Source organism: Triturus cristatus, chromosome 12 (assembly GCF_964204655.1).
Source record: "Triturus cristatus chromosome 12, aTriCri1.1, whole genome shotgun sequence".
Lineage (NCBI taxonomy): Eukaryota > Metazoa > Chordata > Amphibia > Caudata > Salamandridae > Triturus > Triturus cristatus.
In genome coordinates, this window is record NC_140595.1 from 819777200 (window position 1) to 819800836 (window position 23637).

The 23637-nt window shown below is 52.3% G+C and overlaps 1 protein-coding gene across 2 annotated transcripts in view; it reads left to right on the plus strand.

Annotated features, from left to right (window-relative positions):
- Positions 1–251: 251 nt before the first annotated feature.
- Positions 252–23637, plus strand: part of TFR2 (transferrin receptor 2) — a 250474-nt gene continuing 227088 nt past the window's right edge. Inside the window, exons 1-2 of one of the 2 annotated variants that reach the window (XM_085638512.1) lie at positions 252–414; positions 20084–20184. The gene's annotated coding sequence lies outside the window, so the exon portion shown is untranslated. The remainder of the gene's footprint in view (positions 415–20083; positions 20185–23637) is intronic. The other variant, XM_085638511.1, reaches the window with a different exon arrangement.

A 23637-nucleotide genomic window follows, 5' to 3' on the forward strand; every position in this document is an offset into this window, starting at 1 on the left:
GTGACATCTTGAGGTCAGGCACAGTATGGCATTGATTACAGTGACATCTTGAGGTCAGGCAGAGTATGGCGCTTGTTGACACTGCAGTGGAATGATGGATAATGACTCGTGGATGTGGTGGAAAAGGAGAGAATGGATAATAATTAACATATTATAATGAAAGATGGGCAGAGTGAGAGGCCTAGAGATAAAAAGCGAAAGAGTGGGAGGGTCCGGTAACGGTGGATACGGCGCGGGGGGAAGAGGTCATCGATAGAGAGGGCAGGTACAGGGTCACGGGTGTTGTGAAAGGTGCCGAGAGAGAAGCGTGCGAGCGACAGCAACCGCAGCAGCTCACGGTCACACATGCCTGCGGCAGGACTCTGGCGCGCTGGGACATGAGGTAGAGACCCCCTCTGTGCTCAGCATTCACCGGTGAGTACTGGCTCTTCCTCCTGCCCATAAGTCTTATGTGATTTGAGGCCCGATAAAGGCAGCGCCGCGTTCTTTCTGGCTGCAGACAGCCCGAGCTGTGACTGACTCGACCCCATCCCTCCCGGCGCTTCACAGCCGCCAGCCAATCCAAAGATTGCCAAGTATCCATACAGGCTGCCTGGGGTGGCAGTGACCTCGTCCCAGCACTGTCGGCCTTTGAACGGCGCCCGCCCATATGAAATGCCCCTATGAAATTGTTCTGTTGGCCTATGAACCCCACCCCCTTGCCCCCCTGATAATCACCTGGCTCTGCCCCTCCTACTACAGTGAGGACCCACGCACGCCCCATCCTAAAGTCTCCTAGTGTGCGGATGGGTCACGTGACGGTGCACCGAATGTATGTAAATCTATACCTGGACGGGTCAAAGGTCCTGGCAGGGGCCACGGGCCCTCCCATTCTGTAGCTTCTCGCTCTCTCCCTCGCCGCGGGGGTGCAGCCTGGACTGCTTCACAAGATGGGCCGCCCTAAGGCCGAGGTAGAGGCTGTCACTGCGTCGACCAGACCCCCCCCCCCCCCCCACACCCCACCCCACCTACGGCAGCAGAGCACTTTACAGAGAGAGCTCTAGAGAAACGCGGGGCGGGGGTGGCGGGGGGCAGGGCTTTGTCTCCGAATAATGGTAGACATAATAATGTGTGTTTTAAACACTTCAGCATTAAAAAACCTGGGGCCCCTGGAACAAGGCCTCAGCACACCTTCTTATGTATACATATATCTGTGCCGCACGTGAATCGCAATCCATCGTCTGTTGTATAATTTATAGATTTTAACAAAAAACAGAAAGCTCTAGCTCAAGCGGATCAGAAGTTACTAAAAGTGCTGCACGCCGGATGCAAAACTGCGCCAGGCACTTTTGAAAGCAAACCAACAACTTCAGCGATTTAATGATGAGACCAGCCATCAAAGGATGCGACCATGGTGCCCAGACAATAGACACATGCAAAAACAACAGTTGATGGACAGAATGCAGAACAATGTCATACATTCACCCCAGTACAGAGATCTGGGCCTAAATCCATCGTTTCTTTGCTCACCATGCCATTCCAGTTTGAACCCAGCCATATGCAAATCAGTCTTGACCCTGTGCCTCATGGGAACTGGGGTGGTGGGGTGAGCTAAAGAATGATGATGGATTAAACCCAGATCAGTTGACTGGGGGTGAGTGTTTGATTTGCTCTAACGCTCTGTCCATCATCCCCTTTTGTACCGCTTTGTTCGCCATAAGTTGGCAGGGTATGCCCAGACGTGGGTCCCTTGCTCACTTTGCCACTGGATTCAAGATAGCCTGGCTGATGAGGGTTTTGAACCCGAAACCAGTCCCAGGATGCTTGTTTCCGTGGCTTGGCAGTTCGGGCTGGACTGTTCCCATGAGGCACAGGGTCAGACTGATTTGCATATGGCCAAGTCTGAACTGGGGTGGTGGAGTGAGCTAAAGAATGATGATGGATTAAACCCAGATCAGTTGACTGGGGTGAGTGTTTGATTTGCTCTAACGCTCTGTCCATCATCCCCTTTGGTATCGCTCAGACAATAGACACAGTCTGATGCATCTAAGCGGAAATTATTTAATCTAAATCTTACTAGGCGGCCAGAATGATTCCTTCTCAGTCCTGGTTTCGTTTCCTCGCTGTTAACACAAATTCTCATTCAGATCAAAGCATCGGTTATTTCAACAGGGCACTCAGACTGTAAAACGACTACAAACGTGTTTCATAGCTTTTAGATCCAGTGTCTTTATCCTAAAGAACTTCCTCACAAGACAGGTACCACATAAATATTAAATGTATCTGCCGTTCTACGGAGCTGGTTTTTATTCGGAAGATGTTCTGCATAATTTGCCTTCCCGTGCCGTATAATTTAGCCAACCTACGGTACAACTTGGTCCTTGTCTGTCACATAATTACAAACATCCCACCTATAATCTCAATAATAGAATATTATGCTCTAAATATATATAGACTGCAGTATTGTGTCCTGTTTCAGACCCTTGACTCAACCCCCCATTAAGGAAAACTAGTTGGACACGTCAGACCCCCACAACTACAGACCAATCGCAAATGGGCATTTAATAATAAGAATAATCCACATTTGTAAAGCGCGAACAATCACCCGTAAGGGCCTCCAGGCGCCGTCGGGAAGATTAAGCAAGCTATTGCCCAGAGTCACATGGTGCTGGGCTAATCTGCCGCCGGCGCCGGGGATCGAACCGTGATCCCCAGATTCCGGAGTCAGTCGCCCTGGCCGCGGCGCCACACCTCTTCCCATAACGAAGGAGAAGCTCTATCTCAGAGTTCAAACTTTCTGGAAGAGAACCAATCGCTACTAGAGCGACAAAGAACCTTCCAACTAGACCAAAGCCCTCTGTCAGCCCGACCTCAGTCTCAGATGATCTGAAAACAACGTCTGGCAGAAACAGGGTCGCACCACCACTACCCTCGACCTCTTCGCCGACGCTGACTCTGATAACAATGAGATCCTCGTCCACCGGCTATAAGAGAGGAGCATTAAAGGCAGATCCTTGACTAGACTTCCTTCGAGCTTACAAACAAATCAAGCATTCTCTTGATGCCCGATTCGGATCCGCACCTTACGGCAACAAGGCCGGTGTTCGTCAAGGCTCTGTCATCTCAGCTCTCCTCCTCCCCTATACTTAGGAGCTCTCCTGGCACTCCTCAAATCCTGTCAGCTAACATGCTATAATGATGTTGATCCCCCTTAGCAAATCCTTAAATTGGAGAACCGTAATGGCTTAGAAGCCTCAAATCTAGGTGATTTCCTTAAAGGCGTTGATCATTGGATGGTAGAAAACCACCTTAAACTCAGTGCTTCAAAAACTGACATTCAAACTTGCCAACATTAGAAAAAAACAACCCACTGACACCCTGGGACTACCACCCCCAATATCAAATCAAGTAAGCGACGAAGGAATATTAATGGGACTCGGAACTCCCCATGAAACCTCAAGTCAACCAACACAATCGACCTATAACACCATGAAGGCTTCGTAACACGTCTTCCCACACCTAGGATTCTCACGCATGAACGAAGCAATGATTTGTCTTGTCTTATCACACCTCTGCTATGAAAACAGCTAATAGAAAGCGTTTCCAACTTCAGTCAAACAATATAGAACACAGCAGCAAGACAACTTCTACATAAAAACCTGCAAGACCACATCTCCCCTGAAGCGCTTCCGTTGGTCCCTGTCACCAGAAGATAAGCCTTCAAAATTCTCTGCATCACTCATAAGGCAATAAACTCAAAGTGCCAGCCTTCCTATAAAGAAAAAATAAAAGATGCTTCCAGAAAAGAAGTCAGCATTCTGGAATAGCACCACAACTATTCGTACCTGCATACAAGAAAAAACAAGCATTGGCATAGCCAATAGATCTCGCTTTTGGGACCTTATAAGTGTTTAGCCATGCAACAGTTGATGTGGTTGTACCAAGGATATTGTGCTGCATAACTAAATACTTAAAAGCGAGACCTTTTGGCTATGCCAATGCTTGTCTTGGTTATGGTGTGCTGGAATGATGTGCACACCGTCTATCACTGCATTTTAAGAAACTTGAATTAAAGGCACATCAGTACTAACGTGTATTGCCCGTTGACGTGTTCTCTAGGACTCTAAGCAGTCTCAAACTGATGCATTATGTGTGATCTCTGAAGGCCATTCCACGCAGCACTAATCTGCTAAATCAAACAGCGAGTGACAGTCACCTTGTGACAACAGACTTCTGCGTGTTTGAACAGTAATGTGTTTTATTTATAAGCAGTAGTGTGGGTATTAAAGGGACCGTGCTCAAGTAGTACACACAAACACACATACAGACACGCACGGAGGTACACGCGCAGACGCACACACACAGACACACATACACACACACACACTGGCTGAGACGCAGACACACACACACACCCACATACAAGAACACAGAGATGCAAATACAGACACGGGCACATACACAGACAACCTACATACAGATACACATTCAGTCTCGTAGAAAGGCACAAATACATGCAGACACACCCAGGAGAGCCCGAGGGGAGCTCTGAGTGTGAAGGCTGTGTGTGAAACAAAAGGAGGACATATCAAGGTGCAGTTCTACGGGTGAAAAAATCATTGGGAAATAAAGATCCGGAGAGTGTAAGAGGGGGGTATATTAGGGAGAAAATACAAGGGTGGGGATGTAAGGTGGGAAGTATTTAATGCAAAATACGAAAGTTGGAGAAAACAGAGGCAATAAACATATGGAAATCTAGCGGTGTAAACGTCACTGAGGCCGAACGGGGTTCGGGTCGGAATGGCGGTCAGGAAAGAAATACAAGGATAGAAATATAAACGAGGAAATCGAACGGGGCAAAGCCACAGGGAGAGCGAGAGGAAAGCCAGATGGCGCCTCTGCGCTGCGAAAGTGAAAGTGATCACGATGCACTTAATAACCCGTGAAAGACAGATGGCGGCTGCGCGCGTGCAAGCTCATGTGAATGCCAGCACTAGGCCTGCCAAAGCGTGGGGTAGCACTTTGAAAACCCACCTACTAAATGTCTCTCAGATATAGGTAACTTTTCCATGGCTTTTATAGTACGTATGAGAAACTAATCAAGGACCTGTAGATAATAACATCTTTCAGATTACGCAGATAACAAATTAATTACTAAATCACCACCCACTGACCAGTCTTTAAACCACATTAGAATTTCACCCACGGAATCTGCAGTGTGGCACTGAACCAAAAGCATGACTATACATTTTCTATACATTTGACTAAAGCACTAATAATGGGTGTGAGGATCTGGGGGTACTATCGGATATGGCTGTGGGGCCTTATCATGGAGTACACTCACAGAGGCCGTCCTGGGTCCGGTCAGTATCCTTCACTCAACCATAGCAAAACCCTGGATAGCTGTGGCTGCGAGGAGTAAGGCCTGGCAAAGGAACTTAGTGTGAACCATTTACCAGCATCCAAACAACGGGATAAGAAAGTCACACAACAAGAAAGAGGCACAACACGAATTTATAAAAAAATAACATATTCGTATACATTTTTAGAGTCCTTGATCATCAGAATCGGCTGGGGGGTTTCAGATTTACAGATTTTTAAAGCAATAAGTACTTTTAAATGCAACTGCAAACATGCATTGGTTAACCAAAACTTTGCAAACTTTTGAAACAGTTAGTTCGGCGACTCCGACCTGGACTGGGTAACCAATTCCGACAGGACACAGATCTAGGAGTCTACATGGGATGCTTTGGAGAGTTACCTGGCCACCAGAGTGTTTTTGAAGCAAGTTCTCAACTTTTCAGGATGACCGCCATAGACATCAATGGAGTGGTCCTGATGCTGAAGGATGCAGGCACAGGATGCTCGAAACAATGCTCTAGAAGCAGTGTGGTCGATGGGAGTAAAGTGCAGTTGAACCCCAGTTCATGGATGGGTTGAGGTGACTTTGACCGAGGCACTTGGAGTCCCACGATGTCCTCTTTATGACACCAGAAGTCCAGAGGCTGCTGGGCTCTCGTTCTCACCACACAGTGGTCACATCGATAATTCTTGGTGGTGGCTAGTGTACCTTGGGTGTGACAAATCCAGTCACAGAAGCACTCTGGCTTCACAGAAGCACTCTGGCAGACACAGGTGCAACTTTTGGCTATCTCGGATTTGTCTCTCGGTGTGTCCAGCGTCTGGCAGCGGCACAGCAACTGCGGTGGCTACCATTTTGTCGACTTGGGCATTTTTAGTTCTTGTGTCCCAGGAGCTGGTTCCTGGAAATCAGCCGACTGATCCTTGGAGTCACTGCAGTTGGTGAAGGTGAGAAATCAACTTTTCCTAAGTTCAGGAGCTGCAGGCACAGTCCCATTCTCACTAGCCCCAAAGTGCAGCAGGTGCAGTCCTCTTGACGGTGCAGCCTCTCTTTGTGTGAAACTACAGGCAGCAGGGCTGTCCTTCTTCAGTCCTTTCTTCATCTCCAGAGTGAACTAAGAGGCAGGATGACAGGGGTGCCATATTTATCCCAGGAATGAGCCTCCAGAGGACCATGTGGTTGCTAGCCAATGGACTACTGGGCCCCACCTCTCTGGTGATGAACCTCCTGTGATGTGTGGCATCTGGCTATCCCAGAGTGCCCATTCTTGCCCCTTCCATAATGGCACAACCCTTCTTTGGTCACCAGGAGCAGGGTAGCCCACCCCAGAGGTGTGGCTATCAGTGGGCTACACCACCAAGGGAAAACCTGTTTGGACACAGGTTTCCAATCCTTCACTCCGTTTCCTAATTGTCTGCAGGAACAAAAGGCATCCTGCTCAGGGATGTTGTCAGAAGTAGCCCTTCAGAGGCAGCTTCACCTTTGAAGCCTGTCTTTTGGGCTAACACCCTCAGTGGCTAACTTGGGAGAGGACGTGACGCCTCACTCTGCAGTAACTGCCTTTGTTCCTAGACCTGGGAGTCAGTCACACGTCTTCCTCAGGCGGTCAGAAATCCGTCTAAGTGTCAGGGCCTTTGTGAGGCAACTGGACTAACTGGAGTGCAAATTGGCAACTTTCTAGAAGTTGCTTAACCTTAATTCTGACTTTAAATCTGGCCTTGGCATCAGGTCGGATTTAATGCCACCATTATTTTGATACCTTACTGGACCATGTTAGGTAGTCCCATTCAGAAGATAGTCGGGCGGGAATGCCAGACGTAACCCTGTGTTAATCAATGGGGCTACTAACCTTTCCACAGCAAAACGACAATTTGGAGTGTTTCTGCCAAGACAAAATCATATGTCTTACTTAATAATATACAGCGCCCTGCTGTAGGACTCTATAGGCCTTCCTTAGGGGAGACTTGCATATATCCTTCAGGGAAGTGCTGGCTTTGCCATTAGGTGTAATGACAAAGTCGAACTGGCAGTGCCACACACTGCCTTGTCAGTCTGCAGTGGCAGGCTGGGGTCCATTTTGTCTCTGTCACATGCAGGGTGGCACAAACCGTGCTGCAGCCCTGGGTGAACACTCTGTCTTACAAGCCCTGGGTACCCTATGCTAGGAACTTATTAGTAAGTCCGTCCGTGCCCATTGGGTGTACCCAATTAAGCATACCTTTTGCAATGGGTCAGAAAACTGGCACTGAGGTCTAGGTTGCAGGTTTCAGTGCACTCTCAAAGTCACAAAACCAGCAGCTAATAGTCCAAATGGGGCAAAAGGTGAGAGGGGAAACCCTGCACAAAGGCCTGTTTCTTACAATGAGTTTCCACCAGGTAGCATACCACCTGTCCACAAAGTCCTTCTGAACCTCTTTTGGGTAGTAAGTTCCATAGAAATAAACATACCTTACCTTGACAGCCAAGGTCAGCAGACATAGGGGCTTCTCTGGTTTACCCCTAAGAGCGAAAAGACGTTGGGAGGCCCTCGTGTTCATGGGAGTAATATAGGGGCAAACAACGACAAATGACTTCGGGACAGCTTTAGACACACAATTGATGGACGGAATGCAGAACAAATCAAACCATTCACCCCCAGTCAAGAGATCTGGGTTGAATCCATCGTTCTTGTGCTCACCGTGCCACCCCAGTTTTTGCGTGCGGCGCAGCTTTGGTATTCTCCTCCGATGGATAGTTAAGGCATCCTAACACTTCAAGAAAAAGTTGAAGACTCAGCTCTTTGGTGATGACATGATTGTAATTGTATAGCGCTTAGTACCACTGACGAGGCGTTGAAGTGCTTTGCTCCGGGCAGCATGCCGCTCTGGTTGGTGATCAGGCCGATGTTATTGCTTGTCGTTGCTTTACTGGGGTTCGTCTCAGGCGCTCAATGAAAACCTTTCCTTTCATTCACTCAGTTTCCTTGTGGTGGATTAAAGTGATATGAATTAGCTGTGATTATTGGTGAGGAAAGGGGCATATGTGAGTTCATGCAGATGTTTGGTGGAGTTAACAGATGCGCTGGAGGAGATGAGGTCGTGGTAGGCTGCAGGCGCATCACTTTCCAAAAAAGCAAAGGTTGTGATCTTTGAAATGACTTGTGGAGAATTGGAGATTAAAGCAAGCCTGTGTGACCTAGAGAAGGTGGTGCCCACAGAGAAGAGGATGAAAAGGAAGGAGAGAGACCTTTAAAATGACAAAAAGAGGCATCCATCAGAAGTTTTAAGTATAGATGATTTTTTTCATGCCCAGTTTTAAGTATTTAGAAGATGTGTTTTGAGATAGAATGCAATTTGTGCGCGCCAGACTAGAAAGAACAACATTATTTACACGTGAAGATAGCACTATGTTGGGCACCTTGATCGGTGCTAGATGAAGGTAAGCAGCCTGCCCACTGCTTGGGTACCACTGGTCCACCACTTCAGCAAGGACAGCTGATCATCTCAGGGGGCGGAAGCCTAAAGTAATGGCTGGAGGTAACCACTGAAAGGAGACTCTGCAAATGGTGGATGTCTGTTGAGGTTCAGCCTCGGGACAGGCTGGCAGTATGAATTATAAAGCACAGACGTGTCCATTCGGACACCTCTTGTCTGACATGGCACAAGAGAGAGGGCGAGGACAGCTTCCCTAGACAGTGGAAATGCAGGGCCTCCATTCTTGTGGGAGGAGATCCAGACACTGAAGTGGGAGGGGGTCCCTTTAAACATTAAATGAATCCCGGTAGCAAGGGTCTGCTGATTCGATCCTTTGCTGCACCGATCCTTGATAGATGGTAGAGGGGAGGGCCACAACTGCAGGTGGCAGAGAATCACTGGCACCGCACACCCCTTTGAGTCTCTCTTGTGGGGGTCCCAGTCCCAGACCATAGACGCCCCTGTTGTGAGGGGCCTCGTTAAACAAAGGCTGTCTCTGGAGAGCAGCCTGGCGGGGACATTCGGCACCAGGCCCAACCTAAGCCGTTCTGAAGCATATACCATTTAGAAACATTTATCACCAGGAATGAGGACAATAAATGTAAATATTTTCAATTTCGGGGAGGTTCTTTATGTAATGCTTATAATTTGAGTGCATCTGAAGTGGTGCAAATCTGCTCTCTATGAGGCCTAAGAGCAAGCGGCGTGTGCCCCCCGGCCGTGGCCAGTGCCGGAGAATGTGAGGAAATGTACAAAAGATCGCGCTTAATCAATCAATCAATCAATCAATCAATCAATCAATCAATCAGTAGATTTGTAGAGTGCTTCTTATCGCCCATGAAGGTATCAAGGTGCTGGAAATACAACTAATATTCTCAGAGGCTTTGAAGTAAAAACATACTCATTTTTCAATTTTTACTGAAGAAATTCAATATAGCGAATCATGCTGGGAGGCCACAAGCCACTGTTGGGTGCCAGCTGAGTCAATGATGACAGTTTTAAGTAGCATCAAGACTGGACTTTATTTCACTTGTTGGCTTTTTAAATCAACCTGTTTTTTATGTGTGCAGCCGAGGCCTTCTGGTTGTGTAAATGTTAAATGATAGTGTGCACGGGTGAGAGGAGTAACGGGCAGTCAGTGGCGTAGCAAGGGGGGTGGTCCACCCTGGGCGGCGTGAGTTTTGGGGACCGCCATCGCGGGTGGCCACTGAGGAAATCGCCAGCTCCCCCCGCTCTTACACAGGGCTGCGGGTGACAAATGCAAGGGTCCGCCATGGGTCGCCATAGGTCTAGCTACGCCACTGCGGAGAGTGGCGAGTGAAGGAAACACTCTATTTGTAGGGGGAGCCCTTTTCTCAGTAGAAGGCTGTGTAGATACACGCAATATATGCCTTGAACACACACATATATATATAATGCAGGACTCCAACATACACTGCAGAGGCCGCACGGATTACACATTTATCACGTCCTATGGAGGTTCATGAAAAGCAACTGGGTGGGGGTAAAAGGAGGAGTCAGAGAGAACAGATGACACAACAGAGGGGCTGTTGAAGAGGAAGAGGATTAAATATAGGGAAGTTATGAAGCAAAAGAGATGGAAAAAAGAGGTGGAGATGCATGGACCCCTCTATGAATGTATGACGTTACAACGCATACATTTACAACGCATGCCTTTACAACTGAGTTTTTACATCGCAACATCCTTTACAACGCATTCTTTTACATTGCATGCCATTACATCGCATTTTCAGAAACTACCTTTACAACGCATTCCATTACATCGCATTATACCTTTACAACGCATACCATTACATCGCAATTAAGGTAAGTGTAGGATAGTATAGGGGTAATAATTACTATTCTAACTCCAGTGAGTGCAACAGTAGGGTAAGTGTTGGATAGTGTAGGGGTAAAAATTACTATTCTAACTCCATTGAGTGCAACAGTAGGGTAAGTGTTGGCTAGTGTAAGTGTACTATGCGTTGTAATGGTATGTATTGTAATGACTTGCGATGTAATGCCTGCGTTGTAGTGACATGCATTGTAATGACATGAGTTGTAGTGACATGCGATGTAATGGCTGCATTATAATGACATGCGATGTAAAGGATGTTGCGGTGTAATGACTGCGTTGTAAAGGTAGTGCGATGTAATGACTGCGTTGTAAAGGTAGTGCGATGTAATGACTGCGTTGTAAAGGTAGTGTGATGTAATGACTGCGTTGTAAAGGTAGTGCGATGTAATGACTGCGTTGTAAAGGTAGTGCGATGTAATGACTGCGTTGTAAAGGTAGTGCGGTGTAATGACTGCGTTGTAAAGGTAGTGTGATGTAATGACTGCGTTGTAAAGGTAGTGCGATGTAATGACTGCGTTGTAAAGGTAGTGTGATGTAATGACTGTGTTGTAAAGGTTCTTTCCCCCCTCTACTCTGGGATCAACAAAAACCTACCTGCATGCTGCAGACCGTTCAGAACTCGGTGGCCAGAATCACTCACAACCTCCCTCGCCGCACTCACATCACACCGCACCAGAAGTAGCTCCACTGCCTCCCCAAACACAAACAAGCACAATTCAAACTCCTGACACACACTTTCAAGGCACGACATAACCCTGGCCCAGCACACCTCAACAATCTCATCTGCTTTCACAAACATTTCAGACAACTCAGCTCATCCAGACTCCTACTTGCACACATCCCACTGATAAGGAAAATCCGATCCGGCGGCGAGCCTTCTCCTACATCACTCCTGAAGTGTGGAACGACCTGCCGCTGTGCTTAAGAGCCTCCTCCTCGAATTATGCAAGAAGCTGCAGACCTGGCTTTTCGAGTAGTCACTCTAGGCCCAAGGTTTGGCTAGACTCACCTGCTCAGCACCAGGATACCCTCCCGGAGAATAGTACGCTTGCCAAATCTGCATAATTTAACATGTGGAAGCGGAGTGAGAGGATGTTGAGAACGATGGGACTTAGGAAGAGAGGAGGCCAGTGCCTCGGTGCGGTGAGATCAGTTGGAAGCGCCTTTATTCATTCATTTAATGAGATGAAGAAGGGGGTGGGATTAAGATAATGGAGGTGGGGCTCATACTTTTACTGAGGAAAATGAAACTACAAGTACCAGAATGCACCAGTGCTGCTGATCCGACAGCTTAGCCTGGCTGAAGGTGCCACGCATGACATGGAGCTCCCGGGCAGCCATAGTAGGGCGGCAAGTGTCACGCATGACATGGAGCTCCCGGGCAGCCATAGTAGGGCGGCAAGTGTCACGCATGACCTGGAGCTCCCGGGTAGCACTAGTAGGGCGGCAAGTGTCACGCATGACCTGGAGCTCCCGGGTAGCACTAGTAGGGTTGAAAGTGCCACGCATGGCATGGAGCTCCCGGGCAGCCATAGTAGGGTGGCAAGTGTCACGCATGACCTGGAGCTCCCTGGCAGCACTAGTAGGGCTGACAGTGCCACGCATGACATGGAGCTCCCGGGCAGCACTAGTAGGGCTGAATGTACCACGCATGGCATGGAGCTCCCGGGCAGCCATAGTAGGGCGGCAAGTGTCATGCATGATATGGAGCTTCCGGGCAGCACTGGTAGTGCTGAGAGTGCCACGCATGACATGGAGCTCCCGGGCAGCACTAGTAGGGCGGCAAGTGTCACGCATGACATGGAGCTCCCTGGCAGCACTGGTAGTGCTGAGAGTGCCACGCATGATATGGAGCTCCCGGGCAGCACTAGTAGGGTGGCAAGTGCCACTCATGACATGGAGCTACCAGGCAGCACTAGTAGGGCGGCAAGTGCCACGCATGACATGGAGCTCCCGGGCAGCACTAGTAGGGCTGACAGTGTCACGCATGACATGGAGCTCCCTGGCAGCACTAGTAGGGCTGACAGTGTCACGCATGACATGGAGCTCCCGGGCAGCACTAGTAGGGCTGAAAGTGTCACGCATGACATGGAGCTCCCGGGCAGCACTAGTAGGGCTGACAGTGTCACGCATGACATGGAGCTCCCTGGCAGCACTAGTAGGGCTGAAAGTGTCACGCATAACATGGAGCTCCCGGGCAGCGCTAGTAGGGCTGACAGTGTCACGCATGACATGGAGCTCCCGGGCAGCACTAGTAGGGCCGAAAGTGTCACGCATGACATGGAGCTCCCGGGCAGCACTAGTACGGCTGAGAGTGCCACGCATGACATGGAGCTCCCGGGCAGCACTAGTAGGGCTGAAAGTGTCACGCATGACATGGAGCTCCCGGGCAGCACTAGTAGGGCTGAGAGTGCCACACATGACATGGAGCTCCCGGGCAGCACTAGTAGGGCTGACAGTGCCTCGCATGGCATGGAGCTCCCGGGCAGCACTAGTAGGCTGAAAGTGTCACGCATGACATGGAGCTCCTGGGCAGCACTAGTAGGGCTGACAGTGTCACGCATGACATGGAGCTCCCTGGCAGCACTAGTAGGGCTGAAAGTGTCACGCATAACATGGAGCTCCCGGGCAGCACTGGTAGGGCTGACAGTGCCACGCATGGCATTGAGCTCCCTGGCAGCACTAGTAGGGCTGACAGTGCCACGCATGGCATGGAGTTCCCGGGCAGCACTAGTAGGGCTGACAGTGTCACGCATGACATGGAGCTCCCTGGCAGCACTAGTAGGCTGAAAGTGTCACGCATGACATGGAGCTCCCGGGCAGCACTAGTAGGGCTGACAGTGTCACGCATGACATGGAGCTCCCTGGCAGCACTAGTAGGGCTGAAAGTGTCACGCATAACATGGAGCTCCCGGGCAGCACTGGTAGTGCTGAGAGTGCCACGCATGACATGGGCTCCCTAGCAGCACTAGTAGGGCAGCAAGTGCCACTCATGACATGGAGCTCCCGGGCAGCACTGGTAGTGCTGAGAGTGCTACGCATGACATGGAGCTCCCGGCCAGCACTGGTAGGGCGGCAAGTGTGACACATGACACGGAGCTCTCTGGCAGCACTGGTAGTGCTGAGAGTGCCACGCATGACATGGAGCTCCCGGGCAGCACTGGTAGTGCTGAGAGTGCCAGGCATGACATGGAGATCCCGGGCAGCACTAGTAGGGCTGAGAGTGCCGCGCATGACATGGAGCTCCCGGGCAGCACTAGTAGGGCGGCAAGTGTCACGCATGACATGGAGCTCCCGGGCAGCACTAGTAGGGCGGCAAGTGCCACTCATGACATGGAGCTCCCGGGCAGCACTAGTAGGGCGGCAAGTGCCACGCATGACATGGAGCTCCCGGGCAGCACTGGTAGTGCTGAGAGTGCCACGCATGACATGGAGCTCCCGGGCAGCACTATTAGGGCTGAAAGTGTCACGCATAACATGGAGCTCCCGGGCAGCAGTAGTAGGGCTGACAGTGTCACGCATGACATGGAGCTCCCTGGCAGCACTAGTAGGGCTGAAAGTGTCGCGCATAACATGGAGCTCCCGGGCAGCGCTAGTAGGGCTGACAGTGTCACGCATGACATGGAGCTCCCGGGCAGCACTAGTAGGGCCGAAAGTGTCACGCATGACATGGAGCTCCTGGGCAGCACTAGTACGGCTGAGAGTGCCACGCATGACATGGAGCTCCCGGGCAGCACTAGTAGGGCTGAAAGTGTCACGCATGACATGGAGCTCCCGGGCAGCACTAGTAGGGCTGAGAGTGCCACACATGACATGGAGCTCCCGGGCAGCACTAGTAGGGCTGACAGTGCCTCGCATGGCATGGAGCTCCCGGGCAGCACTAGTAGGCTGAAAGTGTCACGCATGACATGGAGCTCCCGGGCAGCACTAGTAGGGCTGACAGTGTCACGCATGACATGGAGCTCCCTGGCAGCACTAGTAGGGCTGAAAGTGTCACGCCTATCATGGAGCTCCCGGGCAGCACTGGTAGGGCTGACAGTGCCACGCATGGCATGGAGCTCCCTGGCAGCACTAGTAGGGCTGACAGTGCCACGCATGGCATGGAGTTCCCGGGCAGCACTAGTAGGGCTGACAGTGTCACGCATGACATGGAGCTCCCTGGCAGCACTAGTAGGCTGAAAGTGTCACGCATGACATGGAGCTCCCGGGCAGCACTAGTAGGGCTGACAGTGTCACGCATGACATGGAGCTCCCTGGCAGCACTAGTAGGGCTGAAAGTGTCACGCATAACATGGAGCTCCCGGGCAGCACTGGTAGTGCTGAGAGTGCCACGCATGACATGGAGCTCCCTAGCAGCACTAGTAGGGCGGCAAGTGCCACTCATGACATGGAGCTCCCGGGCAGCACTGGTAGTGCTGAGAGTGCTACGCATGACATGGAGCTCCCGGGCAGCACTGGTAGGGCGGCAAGTGTGACACATGACACGGAACTCTCTGGCAGCACTGGTAGTGCTGAGAGTGCCACGCATGACATGGAGCTCCCGGGCAGCACTGGTAGTGCTGAGAGTGCCACGCATGACATGGAGCTCCCGGGCAGCACTAGTAGGGCAGCAAGTGTCACGCATGACATGGAGCTCCCGGGCAGCACTAGTAGGGCGGCAAGTGCCACTCATGACATGGAGCTCCCGGGCAGCACTAGTAGGGCGGCAAGTGCCACGCATGACATGGAGCTCCCTGGCAGCACTAGTAGTGCTGAGAGTGCCACGCATGACATGGTGCTCCCGGGCAGCACTAGTAGGGCGGCAAGTGTCACGCATGACATGGAGCTCCCGGGCAGCACTGGTAGTGCTGAGAGTGCCACGCATGACATGGAGCTCCCGGGCAGCACTAGTAGGGCTGACAGTGTCACGCATGACATGGAGCTCCCTGGCAGCACTAGTAGGCTGAAAGTGTCACGCATGACATGGAGCTCCCGGGCAGCACTAGTAGGGCTGACAGTGTCACGCATGACATGGCGCTCCCTGGCAGCACTAGTAGGGCTGAAAGTGTCACGCATAACATGGAGCTCCCGGGCAGCACTGGTAGTGCTGAGAGTGCCACGCATGACATGGAGCTCCCCGGCAGCACTAGTAGGGCTGAAAGTGTCACGCATGACATGGAGCTCCCTAGCAGCACTAGTAGGTCTGACAGTGCCACGCATGACATGGAGCTCCCAGGCAGCACTAGTAGAGCGGCAAGTGCCACTCATGACATGGAGCTCCCGGGCAGCACTAGTAGGGCGGCAAGTGCCACGCATGACATGGAGCTCCCTGGCAGCACTGGTAGTGCTGAGAGTGCCCTGCATGACATGGTGCTCCCGGGCAGCACTAGTAGGGCGGCAAGTGTCACGCATGACATGGAGCTCCCTGGCAGCTCTAGTAGGGCTGAAAGTGTCACGCATAACATGGAGCTCCCGGGCAGCGCTAGTAGGGCTGACAGTGTCACGCATGACATGGAGCTCCCGGGCAGCACTATTAGGGCTGAGAGTGCCACGCATGACATGGAGCTCCCGGGCAGCACTAGTAGGGCTGAAAGTGTCACGCATGACATGGAGCTCCTGGGCAGCACTAGTAGGGGTGAGAGTGCCACGCATGACATGGAGCTCCCGGGCAGCACTAGTAGGGCTGAAAGTGTCACGCATGACATGGACCTCCCGGGCAGCACTAGTAGGGCGGCAAGTGTCACGCATGACATGGAGCTCCCTGGCAGCACTGGTAGTGCTGAGAGTGCCACGCATGACATGGAGCTCCCGGGTACCACTGGTAGGGCGGCAAGTGTCACGCATGACACGGAGCTCCCTGGCAGCACTGGTAGTGCTGAGAGTGCCACGCATGACATGGAACTCCCGGGCAGCACTGGTAGTGCTGAGAGTGCCACGCATGACATGGAGATCCCGGGCAGCACTAGTAGGGCTGACAGTGCCACGCATGACATGGAGCTCCCGGGCAGCACTAGTAGGGCGGCAAGTGCCACTCATGACATGGAGCTCCCGGGCAGCACTAGTAGGGCGGCAAGTGCCACGCATGACATGGAGCTCCCTGGCAGCACTGGTAGTGCTGAGAGTGCCACGCATGACATGGTGCTCCCGGGCAGCACTAGTAGGGCTGACAGTGTCACGCATGACATGGAACTCCCTGGCAGCACTAGTAGGGCTGAAAGTGTCACGCATAACATGGAGCTCCCGGGCAGCGCTAGTAGGGCTGACAGTGTCACGCATGACATGGAGCTACCGGGCAGCACTAGTAGGGCCGAAAGTGTCACGCATGACATGGAGCTCCTGGGCAGCACTAGTAGGGCTGAGAGTGCCACACATGACATGGAGCTCCCTGGCAGCACTAGTAGGCTGAAAGTGTCACGCATGACATGGAGCTCCCGGGCAGCACTAGTAGGGCTGACAGTGTCACGCATGACATGGAGCTCCCTGGCAGCACTAGTAGGGCTGAAAGTGTCACGCATAACATGGAGCTCCAGGGCAGCACTGGTAGTGCTGAGAGTGCCACGCATGACATGGAGCTCCCTAGCAGCACTAGTAGGGCGGCAAGTGCCACTCATGACATGGAGCTCCCGGGCAGCACTGGTAGTGCTGAGAGTGCTACGCATGACATGGAGCTCCCGGGCAGCACTGGTAGGGCGGCAAGTGTGACACATGACACGGAGCTCTCTGGCAGCACTGGTAGTGCTGAGAGTGCCACGCATGACATGGAGCTCCCGGGCAGCACTGGTAGTGCTGAGAGTGCCAGGCATGACATGGAGATCCCGGGCAGCACTAGTAGGGCTGAGAGTGCCACGCATGACATGGAGCTCCCGGGCAGCACTAGTAGGGCAGCAAGTGTCACGCATGACATGGAGCTCCCGGGCAGCACTAGTAGGGCGGCAAGTGCCACTCATGACATGGAGCTCCCGGGCAGCACTAGTAGGGCGGCAAGTGCCACGCATGACATGGAGCTCCCTGGCAGCACTAGTAGTGCTGAGAGTGCCACGCATGACATGGTGCTCCCGGGCAGCACTAGTAGGGCGGCAAGTGTCACGCATGACATGGAGCTCCCGGGCAGCACTGGTAGTGCTGAGAGTGCCACGCATGACATGGAGCTCCCGGGCAGCACTAGTAGGGCTGACAGTGTCACGCATGACATGGAGCTCCCTGGCAGCACTAGTAGGCTGAAAGTGTCACGCATGACATGGAGCTCCCGGGCAGCACTAGTAGGGCTGACAGTGTCACGCATGACATGGAGCTCCCTGGCAGCACTAGTAGGGCTGAAAGTGTCACGCATAACATGGAGCTCCCGGGCAGCACTGGTAGTGCTGAGAGTGCCACGCATGACATGGAGCTCCCGGGCAGCACTAGTAGGGCTGAAAGTGTCACGCATGACATGGAGCTCCCTAGCAGCACTAGTAGGTTTGACAGTGCCACGCATGACATGGAGCTCCCAGGCAGCACTAGTAGAGCGGCAAGTGCCACTCATGACATGGAGCTCCCGGGCAGCACTAGTAGGGCGGCAAGTGCCACGCATGACATGGAGCTCCCTGGCAGCACTGGTAGTGCTGAGAGTGCCCTGCATGACATGGTGCTCCCGGGCAGCACTAGTAGGGCGGCAAGTGTCACGCATGACATGGAGCTCCCTGGCAGCTCTAGTAGGGCTGAAAGTGTCACGCATAACATGGAGCTCCCGGGCAGCGCTAGTAGGGCTGACAGTGTCACGCATGACATGGAGCTTCCGGGCAGCACTATTAGGGCTGAGAGTGCCACGCATGACATGGAGCTCCCGGGCAGCACTAGTAGGGCTGAAAGTGTCACGCATGACATGGAGCTCCTGGGCAGCACTAGTAGGGGTGAGAGTGCCACGCATGACATGGAGCTCCCGGGCAGCACTAGTAGGGCTGAAAGTGTCACGCATGACATGGACCTCCCGGGCAGCACTAGTAGGGCGGCAAGTGTCACGCATGACATGGAGCTCCCTGGCAGCACTGGTAGTGCTGAGAGTGCCACGCATGACATGGAGCTCCCGGGTACCACTGGTAGGGCGGCAAGTGTCACGCATGACACGGAGCTCCCTGGCAGCACTGGTAGTGCTGAGAGTGCCACGCATGACATGGAACTCCCGGGCAGCACTGGTAGTGCTGAGAGTGCCACGCATGACATGGAGATCCCGGGCAGCACTAGTAGGGCTGACAGTGCCACGCATGACATGGAGCTCCCGGGCAGCACTAGTAGGGCGGCAAGTGCCACTCATGACATGGAGCTCCCGGGCAGCACTAGTAGGGCGGCAAGTGCCACGCATGACATGGAGCTCCCTGGCAGCACTGGTAGTGCTGAGAGTGCCACGCATGACATGGTGCTCCCGGGCAGCACTAGTAGGGCTGACAGTGTCACGCATGACATGGAGCTCCCTGGCAGCACTAGTAGGGCTGAAAGTGTCACGCATAACATGGAGCTCCCGGGCAGCGCTAGTAGGGCTGACAGTGTCACGCATGACATGGAGCTCCCGGGCAGCACTAGTAGGGCCGAAAGTGTCACGCATGACATGGAGCTCCTGGGCAGCACTAGTAGGGCTGAGAGTGCCACACATGACATGGAGCTCCTGGACATTTTCATTTTTACGGTATTTTCAACTATGAGCACGGTGAGGCGTGTATTTCCAAACAGGCTACGAATTAGGGAATACGTGTGTACCGTCCCCTCTCTCTTCTTTTCCCAGCATTTTTTTCCCAGCATTTTTTATAAGATTCCGAGCCATGACATGCGCTTCGATTTGTACTTTATTGCGTCCAACTATGTAATTGACATGAGCGCGGAGATGTGTAAGATGGTAGACGGGACGCTTTTACTCCTGGGTGGAGAACAGTCCTCTCTCACTTTCGTGTCTCCGTCACGCTGCCCGCGGCGCACCCACGTAAGCACACGCTTATAAACAATCCGCCTTCGCAGTCACCCGTGCGGTCTCATTTGGTGAAACTGAAGCGGCGGATTCAGAGGCGTGTACGCGAGCCCGTACCAGTTAAGTGTGTATGACCGTTGTCGTGTGGTTATGTGCGGAGGAGGGCTGATAGTTGATTGTTATAATACTACCCCGTTAATAGCTTCGAGTCAGTGTCTATGAGCACAAGTGCAATAGCGTCATGAGTATAGATGTAAGTGTGTATGACCGTTGCCGTTTGGCTTTGTGCTGAGGAGGACTGATAGTGGATTTTTAATAATACTACCCCGTGAATAGCTTCGAGTCAGTGTTTTAGAGCACAAGTGCAATAGCGTCATGAGTATAGATGTTTTGTATAAGTCGACTAGTTTGAGCGCACCTTACCTATATATCAAGGTAACAGTAGAATCTGTGGGTGTAACATTAGTGAGCATTGGAGCAGACAGTGAAATTAGACCTGTCTTTGTTGTTTCCTCCAGTGGGTGAGTGAGAGGGGATCGAGTGGAAGAATTTTAAAGCGACCCCGAAACTTGTTGATTAAGACGTATGGCGATTCTTTCATACTGAGGCTATGGACCAGGTAACCTCCATTTTCCCTTTCTTACGCGCTACATGAGTTTAGACGCTCTCTGACGCACTCAGTGTACATTCTTACCCAAGTGGTTTTATTGTATACTCCACTTTAGATGTAAAAGATATTGAAGTTACGTTACGCCATATGAGAGGTCCAGCCGGACCTGTACAAGGCATTATTCGAACTTTTTTGAGACACTGAGAAGACTTTGTTTGACGTACTGCCCCTGCAATACCCGCCCAGACTTGAACCAGGTACTAATCATTCTGGGAGTGCCTTGAGTGGTGGTGGGTCTCGCGTTCTCTAGGTAGTTTTTCACCACCGCTCCCGCACCCAACTCCTTATAAATTTTCGCTGTCGCACTTAGCCGGGTTTGAACCAGTAAACTTCACATTTCAGTTTTTTCTGGGATTAAGGTGGTGTCCCGGTGTTTCCGCTGAGTCCTTCACGCGTGGCCCTTTCGAGCACTGCATGGGCTAATCTGGGACAGCTTGTGACATATATTAGTTGTTGTTATTTATTTATTCATTGTCATTTTATCATACCACTTTTGTAGATAGCTTGTTATCCCCGTCCTGAAGAGGCCAAATAGTTGGAGGCTGAAACGCGAACGCGTCGACATTTTGACGTAGGAGGAATCCACTAAGTGTGTTGATTCAAGAATTATCTTTGTTTGGCAGACACATAAAACAATAGGAGAGGAGTAACACCTCGGATGCCAAAAAGGATTTCCTCCAAATGTATTACTATAAATAACTAGTATACATTGATTTGGAACCATGATTAGGGGAATTGATATTTGATAGTTTGTTGTGTACATAAATTGTATGTGTATTTGCATTTCATATGATTTAATGAAATTGTAAATAGAGGTTGTTGTTTTGCTTCATGTTTGTGCAAATTTGTATATATTTTGTGTTGAAGTGCTCTGATGTTCACCAAGAGATATTCGTCCCTGATAAATTATGATGAATATAGTTTCTTATAAGAAATAAGTTGTTACCGAGAAAATTAATTGTTTCTTGAGTCAAAATAAACGAGATTGATCCCTCTTAGCCTTGTTTCTTTGTTCCTTATGGAGCTCCTGGGCAGCACTAGTAGGGCTGAAAGTGTCACGCATGACATGGCGCTCCCGGGCAGCACTAGTAGGGCTGACAGTGCCTCGCATGGCATGGAGCTCCCGGGCAGCACTAGTAGGGCTGAAAGTGTCACACATGACATGGAGCTCCCTGGCAGCACTAGTAGGGCTGAAAGTGTCACGCATAACTTGGAGCTACCGGGCAGCACTGGTAGGGCTGACAGTGCCACGCATGGCATGGAGCTCCCTCGCAGCACTAGTAGGGCTGACAGTGCCATGCATGGCATGGAGTTCCCGGGCAGCACTAGTAGGGCTGACAGTGTCACGCATGACATGGAGCTCCCTGGCAGCACTAGTAGGCTGAAAGTGTCACGCATGACATGGAGCTCCCGGGCAGCACTAGTAGGGTTGACAGTGTCACGCATGACATGGAGCTCCCTGGCAGCACTAGTAGGGCTGAAAGTGTCACGCATAACATGGAGCTCCCGTGCAGCACTGGTAGTGCTGAGAGTGCCACGCATGACATGGAGCTCCCTAGCAGCACTAGTAGGGCGGCAAGTGCCACTCATGACATGGAGCTCCCGGGCAGCACTGGTAGTGCTGAGAGTGCTACGCATGACATGGAGCTCCCGGGCAGCACTGGTAGGGCGGCAAGTGTGACACATGACACGGAGCTCTCTGGCAGCACTGGTAGTGCTGAGAGTGCCACGCATGACATGGAGCTCCCGGGCAGCACTGGTAGTGCTGAGAGTGCCAGGCATGACATGGAGATCCCGGGCAGCACTAGTAGGGCTGAGAGTGCCACGTATGACATGGAGCTCCCGGGCAGCTCTAGTAGGGCGGCAAGTGTCACGCATGACATGGAGCTCCCGGGCAGCACTAGTAGGGCGGCAAGTGCCACTCATGACATGGAGCTCCCGGGCAGCACTAGTAGGGCGGCAAGTGCCACGCATGACATGGAGCTCCCTGGCAGCACTAGTAGTGCTGAGAGTGCCACGCATGACATGGTGCTCCCGGGCAGCACTAGTAGGGCGGCAAGTGTCAGGCATGACATGGAGCTCCCGGGCAGCACTGGTAGTGCTGAGAGTGCCACGCATGACATGGAGCTCCCGGGCAGCACTAGTAGGGCTGACAGTGTCACGCATGACATGGAGCTCCCTGGCAGCACTAGTAGGCTGAAAGTGTCACGCATGACATGGAGCTCCCGGGCAGCACTAGTAGGGCTGACAGTGTTACGCATGACATGGAGCTCCCTGGCAGCACTAGTAGGGCTGAAAGTGTCACGCATAACATGGAGCTCCCGGGCAGCACTGGTAGTGCTGAGAGTGCCACACATGACATGGAGCTCCCGGGCAGCACTAGTAGGGCTGAAAGTGTCACGCATGACATGGAGCTCCCTAGCAGCACTAGTAGGGCTGACAGTGCCACGCATGACATGGAGCTCCCGGGCAGCACTAGTAGGGCGGCAAGTGCCACGCATGACATGGAGCTCCCTGGCAGCACTGGTAGTGCCACGCATGACATGGTGCTCCCGGGCAGCACTAGTAGGGCTGAAAGTGTCACGCATGACATGGAGCTCCTGGGCAGCACTAGTAGGGGTGAGAGTGCCACGCATGACATGGAGCTCCCGGGCAGCACTAGTAGGGCTGAAAGTGTCACGCATGACATGGAGCTCCCGGGCAGCACTAGTAGGGCTGAGAGTGCCACACATGACATGGAGCTCCCGGGCAGCACTAGTAGGGCTGACAGTGTCACGCATGACATGGAGCTCCCTGGCAGCACTAGTAGGGCTGAGAGCGTCACGCATGGCATGGAGCTCCCGGGCAGCACTAGTAGGGCGGCAAGTGTCACGCATGACATGGAGCTCCCTGGCAGCACTGGTAGTGCTGAGAGTGCCACTCATGACATGGAGCTCCCGGGTAGCACTGGTAGGGCGGCAAGTGTCACGCATGACACGGAGCTCCCTGGCAGCACTGGTAGTGCTGAGAGTGCCACGCATGACATGGAACTCCCGGGCAGCACTGGTAGTGCTGAGAGTGCCACGCATGACATGGAGATCCCGGGCAGCACTAGTAGGGCTGAGAGTGCCACGCATGACATGGAGCTCCCGGGCAGCACTAGTAGAGCGGCAAGTGTCACGCATGATATGGAGCTCCCGGACAGCACTAGTAGGGCGGCAAGTGCCACTCATGACATGGAGCTCCCGGGCAGCACTAGTAGGGCGGCAAGTGCCACGCATGACATGGAGCTCCCGGGCAGCACTGGTAGTGCTGAGAGTGCCGCGCATGACATGGAGCTCCCGGGCAGCACTAGTAGGGCTGACAGTGCCACGCATGGCATGGAGTTCCCGGGCACCACTAGTAGGGCTGACAGTGTCACGC